This window comes from Arachis ipaensis, chromosome B6, assembly GCF_059453495.1.
Source record: "Arachis ipaensis isolate K30076 ecotype BB chromosome B6, ASM5945349v1, whole genome shotgun sequence".
NCBI classification, from domain to species: domain Eukaryota; kingdom Viridiplantae; phylum Streptophyta; class Magnoliopsida; order Fabales; family Fabaceae; genus Arachis; species Arachis ipaensis.
In genome coordinates this window covers 11,338,841-11,351,289 of record NC_142441.1, presented here as the reverse complement: position 1 = coordinate 11,351,289, position 12,449 = coordinate 11,338,841, and the positions used below count along the sequence as shown (strand labels likewise).

General features: G+C 29.1%; 1 pseudogene; it reads left to right on the top strand.

Annotated features, from left to right (window-relative positions):
• The first annotated feature begins 6,194 nt into the window (after window positions 1-6,194).
• On the top strand, window positions 6,195-7,866 carry LOC107646562 (putative receptor-like protein kinase At1g11050 pseudogene; annotated as a pseudogene).
• The last annotated feature ends 4,583 nt before the right edge of the window (window positions 7,867-12,449 follow it).

The following is a 12,449-nucleotide window of genomic DNA, read 5'->3' as shown; positions in this document are numbered from 1 at the left end:
GAAAGGATAAAAGATGGCTTTGAGATTCTTATGCTTTTAGATCCCCCAATGATTTTGTCTCTCAATTTGTTTATCTTGTTCAAGAGAATGGTTGGACCATATTCATACCTGAAAATATCAACTTGTTCCTACAATAACTTTTGATCACTCATATTGACAAATACGTTAGCTATCGTTCTCGTTGAGCATCTCAAATCGTAAGTTTTCTGCAAGGATTTGAAACATTATGTTATATGATATATTTATAATTCAAAAATAGAGTTGATTTAGTGTGTATATATATGCTTACATCGTAAAGTGATTTTTTTTTTTTTGAGATGGTCTTCTTTGTCATTTTGACTATAAGGAATAAAAAATTTGGCCAATACTTAACAGCAGTATCAAGTGAACCTTAATTAATTTACAAATAAACCGAAATTAGTTTATATTTGAACAAGCAATAAAAAAGACTCAACCATAAAAAAATATCGAATTCATTTTTTGATCCAAATGAACCTCAAATAAACTAAGAAATGAACTGAAATTATTTAATGATGACACCAAAGAAAATCAAAGAATAAAAAATTTGGTCAATACTTAATAGCATCATCAAGTGAATTTCAGTTAATTCACAAATGAACTAAAATTAGTTCAGATTTGAACAATTAGTCAAAAAGACTCAATCGTCAACAAAATACATTGAATTCATTTCTGGATTCAAATGAATATCAAATAAACTAAGAAATGAACCGAAGTTATAGTAAAATGCAGCACAACTACTACAGTTTCATTCGATGCCCTAGTTTCAAAGAAAAATAAGAAAAAATTGAATTAGAGAAACTCGATCTACTAAATGAACGAACTTGATCTACTAAATCCTAAACCGAACTGATAGAAATGTGAAAGAGAAAATTGAACATAATGAACAAGTAATTTTATCAGTACTTTAAAAAATTTTTGTTGTTTTTTTTTTTGTGTTTTTTGTTGATGATCTCAAACGTAGAACCGAATTTTTCTGTAGTTTTTGCAGAAAATTTAAAAGATTTTTGAGAAATTTTGAGAGATATTTTAAATTCTTTTATTGCAGTTTTGAGTAGAAGATGTGAACGATTTTTTATATTAGAGCACGAAGTAAGAGATAATGTTTGTTTGGAATTTTGGGCGTGTGTTACACGCTCTTTTAGTGAGAGTGATTTTTGTTGATGTTAAGCCTACGTGGTTAGACTTTGATGACAATAAAACCTAAATGTGTAGCAGATATGTAAATATTATACTTAATTTCTCATTTATATTGATCTCTCTAATTAGAAAACAAATTATACATACAAAAGTATAATTGTATACCAAAATCAACTATCATATATTTATATATAAATATATGTACTATTTAACTCATTTTCGATATATATTTTATATTTTAACATATATTTTATCCTGATAACTAATTTTAATATATACCTAACATAATTATTATACATATAATTTCTAGATTGTTTACCAAACATTCATTAAAGAATGTAACACCTAACGGATTGAATTATCTGCACAATCCATCTAGAACCTTTTTTTTTCAAAAAAAAAAAAAAAATTGAAGATGGCATGTAGAATATATATGAAACGAAAGCGATGTTTATAATAACTGGACTAGGAATGAAGAAATTGAAGAGCACGAGTTAAAATAAATGCGGGGAGGTGCAAGGAAGGTAGCTAATAAATAAAGGTAGAAGAGGGTGGGTATGTATGTATGTATATATAAGGGGTTCCCCATGTGTTGTTGTGGCAAGCATGTATGTTTCCCCTGAAATCATTGGGTTCCAAGCAGAGTTGAAGGACCATCCTTCAATTTCTGGCTATGTAGCACCATAACATATTGCCAAAAAGGGAAGTAACTCATTCACCAGTCACCACTGCACTTTGAAACACATATCTCCTTATTTCAGAAAACAATAATTGTTAACTAACGGCTGTCAATTCACCCAAAAGTCTGCTCAATTAATTAAGGAGAGACAATCGCATTACTCTATTCCCATTTTAAGTTCAAACTGCTGTGTCATTTCTATTATTCCCCTGCCTCCTCACCTCATTTGACCAAAAACAACTTGTAAAAACTTATTAGTCAAAATCACTCCATTAAAATTACTTGTCGATCGTCTTAGAGTCCGATAGACATGTTGTATTTACAAAGACTCTGATCATCAAATTAATTTGAGGTTTAGAAGATACAAGAATTATAGTTTGAAAAGATATTTTAGGATTTTATCTCAATGTTTATAGTATTTGGTGACTGAAAATCGTGTGCGTCTCTTAAATGAATTATTTACATACGACCTGACTTGTATGAAAGGTGGACAGTAACAATTATATTTTTATTTATATATTTTATCTTATTACAGTTTATATGTAAATAATATACCTTTAAATTTTTTTCTTCACAAATTTAATTTCTAATTTAAATTTTTCTTAATTTTTCTGTAATAACGATGTCATCAACAAAAAATATGTACTATTATATAAGTTATAAATTATGCTCAATGAAATACTTTTAAAATTACTGTAAAAAAAAAAACGAATTTAGAGATAATCATTAATATAGTTTTATATACCAAAGAAAAGTATTATTATACTAAGTCAAATACTCACACTAGTTGAAAAAATCTCTCTATATATAATAATTTAGATAAATAATCTGATCTCTCATGCAAAAGTAAATTATGAAAAAATTGTAGTTGTAACATTGTTAACCATATTTTTGAAAAAATTGTAAATATATATATTATATCTTATTGATTCATTTAGGATAATTATTTCTAGGAGCATATCTTCGTGTGAAGATGATATTATAAATAATTAGATAGTTTAATTAACTATATTCGGTCAAATATGTTATACTATCTAACAGTTTAAAATATCCATTTTACATAAAAATATCTCTATCAAAGTAATCCCTCGTCTAGTAGCATAAAAATAAAACACACTAGATGTATATACAAGGTAATGTACATGTGCCAATGCGATATGTTCTATTTAGTTTTATTCTCAGTTTTTATTGAGTAAAATGTTAAAAGATATAAATATTCATATTATATTTTTTAGGTTTAATTATTATGTTAGTATTTATAATTTTGTGAAAATTTTAATTAAATTTTTATTTTTTTTAATTGAGTTTTTATATCATTTATTTTTTAATCGGGTCTTTATTTTTTTATTTGGATTTTTACACTATTTTTTTAATTAGGTCTTTATACAATTAAACTAATTACTGTCAAAAAAGACTTAATTGAAAAAAAATTGATACAGAGACCAAATTAAAAAGAAAAAAATATAGGAACCTAATTGAAAATTTTGCGAAATTATATGACCAACAAAGTAATTAAACTTATTTTTTAAAAAAAATAATTTTATAATATGATATCAGAGTCTTATATCCAAAAATCTAAAATTTAATTTTTGATAAATTAAAAAAAAATATAAGACTAACAAAAAAAAATCTACATAAAAATCAAACAAATTCAAAAATAAATTCTTACTTAAAAAAATATTAAATATATAATTATTTATATTTTTTATCCATTTAAATTTGCAAGACGAGTGTATGATGACAGGGGATGGATAAGTAGTTGCAACTCAGCTATGAGCCATACACATAAATATATTATAAGGAATGGTATTTATTTATTAAAACATGATCTCAGAATTCACAAAGCTAGCTAGGATTCAATTATTGGGAGACGAAAAAGCAAAGATGGATTGGGACACTGCCTCAGAAACATTAGGTCTCGTGCAGGACCGCGATCTTGAGAAAGGTTATGTATGTATCCCGTTACATCCTTCTTCCTTTCCACATATATATATATGGGACCTTCCTCAATCACTAGTAAGTACCGACGTGACCTACCTCTACACTTATGCCCTTCAGGTCCTACAACCAACTAATCATTCATTTTTATTCTTTCCACTCCAATTATATTAACACTAATTTATATATACTTTACGTAAATGTAAATATAGCTACACACAACTTTTACATAAATATGTCTAATTATGCATCATCTTATTATTGTTCTTGTCTCATGCCTTAACTAGAAAATGGAGATTTTAAGACTAGGGATAGAAATAGGCCGGTCACTCCAACTATATTTTTTCTAAAAATATTTAATAATAAAAAATTAATTAAAAATAATCAAAATTTATTTTATTTAATATTTATTAATTATTGTAATAATTAATAAATTATAATTATTTTTTTATTTTTTTAACATTACCGTTTTTTTCTATGATACTTACAAATAGAGTGTTATTAGATGTTGATTCCGGGTAATAAACATCACAAGTGTACGGTAAATTAGATCTCACGTCACTTGGTTTCATACTCCACAAAAATATTATTTATAAAAAAAATTAATCAATAAATTAGCTATTACATATTAAATATGTGTTATTTTATTTGAATTTTGGTTTCGACTTTGGACCAAACTTACATTATTAATCTCAATTTAGAAAACATATGTCGTTCTTTTTTGTGTGGATCAACTCAGAAATTTTGCAATACTTTTAAAGGTGAAAAATGATAATCTTTTATTAAATATGAAGTAAGGACGCTTTGTTGAGTTGTCGTATACTCGTATTTGCATGTTGGACACATTTTGGACATGATACTTATCGACACTCGTCTGACATGTTTGTCTGTCGTGTCCAACCGTGTTTTAATAAAAAAAATAAAAAAATTTTCTCTGGACACACTTAGACATACATAAATACCATTACGTGTTAACGTGTCCAGCCTTATTCTTAACATATATTCTTGAAATGAGTTTAGAAATAATATATATTATTATTTATTAAAACAAAAAATATTTTAAATACTTTATATAGTTAAAAGAAGACATTAAGAATAATTAAAAAATTATTTTATATTTTAATACCAATAAAATATTAAAAATTCATTGTAATTTATCTAAAAAATACTTTATATTTTATATATATGTCATGTCCCCATGTCTTATAAGATTTTAAAATTTGTGTGTCCGTATGTTTTGTATCGTATCGTGTCGTGTTCCGTGTCCGTGCATCATAGTTTATTAATAATAAAAACTTTTACAAGAAATCCTGAGAATAACAATTTAAAGAATTTGTGGAAAAAACAAGATTTAGCAGCAGTTTTAAATGAAACTAAAAACTGAAATACTTGAGTGTTGGAAAATAAATAAAGAAACTGAAACTGAAAGAATATAAAGTATAGTTAAGAATGAAAAAGAAAGTAATGAGCACAAAAATAAAAAATGGCTTCCAACAACTACATACACTTGCATTCTATTATTTCTACTTCTCGTTAGTGTGACTTGTGATTTTTTAAGAGTTTAGATATCTTAGTGAGTTGTCGAATAGAAGTCTCTCTTTTGATTTTCAAATTCTCTATTTATAGATGAATTCTTTAATTTAAAGTAATTTTATTTTTATGATCAAACATATCTAATTTACCCATCTTCTGAATTTTCTTGGAGGCCAAGTAGTTCTTCCTTACCCCAAGAAGCAATTATTTTCTTGGATGCTAAGTTTTTCAGCCCACTATCCTATAAATAATTATTTTTTTTGAAAACCGGTTCTAATTGAACATGTTTTAATCATGATTCGTGGAGGAATGAATTGTCTCTTTTCCCATTCTAATTTTGTATTCCAGAACCTGTTTTACTTTTACTTTTAAGTCGAAAATATTTTGCTTCAACAATTATTTAATTTATTTTAAATATATATCTTATATTTTAATATATATTTTATAATATTCCAAACTCTAACACAACGATTAGGGGTGGCAATGGGTAGGGTAGGGTAGGGTTCGGAGTCAATCCTAATCCTACCCGCGGGTTGAGAATATCTCAACCCTAACCCTATTCGCTTTTAACCCGCGGGTACCCGATCCTATCTGCGGGTTACAAAAAAAATGCAACGTTATTATATAACTTGATGATAATTTAAAATAGAACTGACTTTTATGTAAAAAAAGTTTATTAAATTATCAATTAATGATTTTCTTTTAATGACTAAGGATCTTTTGTATTTAGTGAGAAGTCTTTAGTTCAACATCCACTTAAAAGATATTTTTATATAAGTATATAATATATACATATATAGGGTGCGGGTTGGTCGGGTAGGGTTGAAGCTCAACCCGCACCCTACCCTACCCGCTGCGGATCGGGTTGGCAACCCTACCTGACCGGATGGGGTCGGGTTGGGTACCCGCGGGTAGGGTACATATTGCCACTCCTAGCAACGATCATCACTTGTATATAGAGTTAATAGTCAATTTCGTCCCTGAAAGATACCTCGATCTCCATTTTTGTCCCCGAAAGTCAAAATTAATCAAAATCGTCCTCCAAAGATACCTTACCTGATCATATTCGTCCTTTCGTCATCTCTCTAGCTGAGTTGGCAAACGTCCGCTGACGTGGGCCGTTAACTGCCAAGGTGGCAGAGAACAAAAACTGACGTCGTCTCGGTAGAAAGCACTCCTAAGATTGAAACGTCGCCGTTTTGTCTTCAGAAGAGGGATTCAAACGTTGCAATGCGTTACCCCCGTTCTGTCTTTCACCATGGCAGCACTTTCACCTTCACCTTCTCCTTCTTCTCCTTTAACATGCTCCCATCAACTTCAGCTATGTTAAGAGAGTTCCATGGAACCCTTCCGCATGTGAGAATTTCTACTCTTTATCATCAAACTTGAGCAACTGTTGCACCTCGCTCTTATCTCTAATCGGAATAGGGTTCACGCAGTACCTTAAAGCAACTACAAATTTCAACCTCCCAAACCTTGAAACCTCAACCTCATGCGTCCATGATTTCCAGTCTCAGCTCAATTCCTTGTCTCTCCAAAACAACCTCGTTGACTTGTGCTTTGACCCTCACCAGTTCGTCATGTCCCGAAACGATTGCGCAGGAATTGAAACCCTAACTAAAAGATTGGGACAAGAAGCTTGGTCAAATCATGCCTCTTGATACTAGTTGCAAACAAGACCTCACTGATCTTTTGCTATGTGATGTGTGTCTTACTGCGGGGTTTCAGGCGCAGCATAAACTTGTCTCCATTGATGGTAATGCTTCTCATTCTGAAAATTGTTTCAAATTTACTATTCTATATGCTACTGCGTTTGTGAATCAGTATGGACCTGAAAGCAATGGTGCCATGAGTTGCATCTTTGGTATGTCACTTTACCCACAGGGTGGTGGTTATGTTGGAAAAAGTCACCAGGGTTTGGTTTTTGGGTTAACTGGTGCTGGTGCTGTTTTGTTAGTTATGTCTTGTTTGTTAGGGGTTTATGTTTGGTATGATAGGAAGGTTAGGAGGAAGAAGCTTAATGACGATGAATTTGATTTTGATCATGAGGAACAAGGGTCTAGGCATAGGTTGAGGCCGAATACGGGTCTATTTGGTTCAAGATTGATGAGCTTGAGAAGGCTACTGATAATTTCTCAACTAAGAATTTCATTGGCAGGGGTGGATTTGGGCTTGTTTTCAAGGGATTTTGTCCGATGGTTCGGTCGTGGTGGTTAAGAGGATCTTGGAATCTGATTTTCAAGGGGATGTGGAGTTTTGTAATGAGGTGGAGATTATTAGCAACCTGAAGCACCGGAATCTAGTGCCTCTTCGAGGCTGTTGTGTAGTGGTGATGATGATGAAAAATTTAATGACAGGGGAAGCCAGAAGATTTTGGTTTATGATTACATGCCGAATGGAAACCTTAAAGACCATCTGTTTCTGGTGAGTGAGCAACAAAAGTTGAAGAAATCGCTGACTTAGCCTCAAAAAGGAAGAGCATAATCTTGGATGTGGCAAAGGGGTTGGCTTATCTGTCGTGCGATGCATGTGTTCACGGCGATGTATTTATCGTTTAAATTGGGATTATGGTTTATGCATTCTAGGGACTAATTTGACGTCTTAAACAAGAGTTATCTTGTCATCAACAACATGCTACAGCCTGGCGTTTGCTACTTTGGCAGTTAACGGCTCACGTCAGCGGACGTTTGTCAACTCAATTAGGAAGATGACGGAATGATGAACGTGATCAGGTAAGGTATCTTTGGAGAACGATTTTGATTAATTTTAACTTTCAGAAATAAAAATGAAGATCAGGGACGAAATTGACTATTAACTCCTTGTATATATGTATGAACGTTCTATATTTCATGTCTTTACGCTTGTTAAAAATAAAAGAATATGTTGATGCGGGAGTTGATTAATTAACTTGCCAGTGCCACGTGTGTGTCGGCAAATCCGTTTTTAAACCCTTTGTTAATTACTACATTAGTTATAAACTTATAAATGTTAAATGAAATAAACCGAATGATTCGAGATCCGTTAATTTGATGTGTACATAGCGGAGGGATATTAAAGAGGGACGGGGATGGTTTTATTTTCACTTTAATTAATTTATCATTGCCACTTTGCAATGTTTGTCTGCCATTATATATCATTATATCTTATCCAAATGCCTAATCCAACAGTATCACCATCCATTCACATAAACAATATATATAAAGACTATAGAAGCTTTATAACAAGAAAAATTTAAATTTTCAAAAAATTGGACTCAAAATATTTTTTATGCATGGTACGTAATCGCTTGATTACTGGCTTGATTATTGAGTCATAATCCCATTATCATTGCAAAGTAACAGTAACATTTTTATTAAGGTTATTATGACTATGAAAGTATGAACTCATAAAGATAGAGCGAAATATATATGATGGTGTTAGCGATAGATGGATAGATGAGACGTTTTTTTTTATTAGAAGGATGGTCATAAATTGAAATCGTTAACTTTGTGGATTATTATTCCAATCAATAGGTTATACTTGAAGTCTAAAGGGGCCATCATTATTGTCTCCTTGAACTCAAATGAGTGATGATATGAGAGGTTTCCATCATTTAATTTAATTTCCATTATTTTTTCATTATCTATCTTTATTATATATATCCCATGCCTTTCCTAAAGGATGACAACCAATTTGACAAGAAATATTAACCTTCATCATCGCATAATGGGATTAAACTTACTCCTATATATGCTCTCTCATCTTTATTAATTATTCTCTCAAATTTAAAATAGAAAAGTACACATACACAATGAAAATATTTAACAATGTAAACAATAGATATATTAAATATTCAATTTACTAGGTATGCGAATGATTATTCTAATATTAAAATTTAGGTGAATAATTTGGTGATGTAGTGTATTTTATTTGAATTAGGCCAATTTTAAGATTCTTTATTCATGTTATTCAAGAAAGTCATTAATTATCTAAAATATATAACTCATTTAAAATAAGTGCTTCTTTATTTTTTGAAATAATTTGAAAATTAATATATGTAAATAAATGTGAAATAAAAAATTATTTTAAAACAAAGAGAGTAATTAATATTTCTGAAAGTATATATATATATATATATATATATATATATATATAGCAAATCCAAATTTGTATATATATGTACATATTGAATAAATAATTTTTTTTTTATAATTTTACATTTTTACTACTTAATTAGATTGTGTGTTTAATAGTTGAGGTGTGACATAAATATAAAATTAAAAGATAAAACCTTTATATCCGATATGTCTCTCTGTTTTTGTTTAGAAATTAAAAATAGTAAATATAAAAAAAAATCTTAAAATAAGTGTTATAAAGGGATGATAACGAGTATCCTTGAGTGGGGTATCTCTTTTTTATTCTCCATTTTTATTTAAAAAATAATTTTTATTTCTATATTATATATTTGTTGTGGGTCTCTATTTAAGTGTGTTTATAGAAAAGACGGGTATCTACTAATATCTATAGATATTATTTTTTAATTTTAAAAACTTTAAAAATAACATAACATAATAAGTTAATTTAACATAATTCAACGCAATTAAACATAAATCTAACACAATTTAATATAATCTAATTTATACAGTAAAAATTTATAATATATTCATTATAAAAAAATAATTTAAAAAAATAACATAAAAAATATTTTTTAATTGACATAATTTTTGAAGACACTTTAATAATTTTACGTGTGTAAAAATTTAGTGAGTCTCTATAGGGTAGACGCTAATATCCTATTCCCATCTCTATTTTTATTTATTTGTGAAGGTGAATTTTTTATTTTGTAAATATTTTTGTCGAATCTCTATTTACTTGTCGCCGATAACCTACACAGATATTCAAAAACTTAATCATTTTAACTTTAGGTACCAAGTCTCCACCAAAAAAACAGTGAAAGAACTAGCTATATAGATATTATGCTGTTTAAGAAATTAGAATTTTAGTTTAGGAGGAGACTCTATCTTCATATTTTAGTTAATGTTGATGTTATGATTAGATTCTAATTTAAAGTCTACAAAACATTTAGGATTGATTTACAGACATTGTTTACTATATTTGTATTTGTTTTAGTTTGAAGTTACAAAAACACTCATGGTCTAGTTTGTAAAACTCTCAGATCTATTCATATTTTGAAGTCAACTTTTTCTGAAATACTCATGGTTTGGTTTATGAACCACTAGATTGGTTTATATATTGGTTTCAACTTTTATGAAACACTAATGATTTAGAATGTAATTCCAAATGTGTCGTATTTGAATATTTAGGTTATTATCTTTATATTGGGTGTTTCACAATTACATAATACAATATGATAATATTTCAATCTACTATTTCAAATTCTAATAACACTACATGAAATAAATTAATTATCACTAAATTTGGCACCATAGCATAAATTGTTGTCTTCATATAAGCCATAAATTTCAACCATAATACATTAAATAGTTGTCTTCTATTTACATAATTTTGCACTCTAAACCAAATTCATATTTTTTCAATTAATCCACTGAAATTTGATGAAATTAGAAGTGTTAGTGCAATTCCAATTAAACATGTGATTAGGGTTCTGTATTTAGTGTTGCCTCCAAATATTTTTTCAATTTTCTGTTTGTCCATCATGATTTTCAGTGCCTCCAACTTTTCCTCCATTTTCTTCAAACCTTCAACCACTCTATTCTGATTGACATAAGCTTTATGCGTATATGAACCAACATATTCATCAAGCCAAGCAAAATATTTGCAATGTAAAGCTGTAGTCTACAACAAATAATACTTCATGGTAACGACAGCAAATTTTGAAACACAACAAAAGTGAAGAAGGTTTACCTTAAAATAAAAACAACAAAAAAGAGCCTGTTTGAATTTCTTATGGTGCTAAATTCAAATAATATTGTATATGTGCCACAATTACATCTGGGTGTTACAAATCTTTTTTTACTTTGGTTTTTCTTGTTCTCTATACTATTAGTGGAATTCAGAGTCTGGATTCCAGAACAAATTGTTTCCAACTCTACTACTTTTTTTCATGGTTCGTGAAGAAGTCTGTGCTTTTTGTAGCCATAGTCTTCTTTAGGAAAAAATTGCGTCTTCACTCTACACACAATAAAGACAATGAAGAATAAAAAAAATCCTAAACAACTTTGAATTTTTAGAATGATAACACTATTTATGAAATGCAGCGTTTTGCCAAAGGTTCATGAGCGATTTATATTTATTAAAAAGAAGCAAAATCCACGTGGACAAATTATTGATACATCAACGATCTGTTAAGAATCAGTTACAGGGACTAAATTGTACATATATAAAAGTAAGTAGATAAGAACCGTCGATTTGAATTTTTATATTTATTAGGAGGCACAAAGTTCATAAAAAAATAATTAGAGACCGAAAAAATAATTTTTTTTTCCCTTCCCTTTATATCTATCTAAACATAGTTTGATATTTCTAGTGATTTATTAATGGACATAGATTTTACACCATTTTACATCGCACTCGATTGCTAGACATTGATTATGTGAACTGTGAAGGCCCAAAAGATCAACATCGGTCTAAGTCCCACATTTTATTGTGGGAAGCACCCCATGTTCCTCCAATAGTGTGTAAGCTCTACGATTAATTAAGAAGGGTTGTCTATTCAAGGAGACCTTGTTTTAGGTTGTAATCCACTTAATGAAGGCTAAATAAAGGTAACATAATCACATGCATCTGTCACTTATGCCTTTGTTTAGACGTGCAATATGCTTATGGCAGTATAAGACATATATATAATTATTGGTGATAAAAAAAAAAATAACTAATTAAAAATAATGTGTCCGGGTCTTATTCAATGTATTAACTTTCAAATCACAATCAGATCAATAAATTGCCACCATAATTGTAAGATATATACTAACGTTTGTTCATTAGTTTCCTCATAATGATGTCATCCCTACAACATTAATCTCAAAATTTTTCTACTATATATTACTCCTCAAACTCATGTTATTTAGAATAGTACATTAATAGATATTATCATATTAACTTCTCCATTGATCTATTTTGACTTTTTGAAATAACAAAAACCTAATTTTTATTAATTTTATATAATAAAAGATATTTTAAA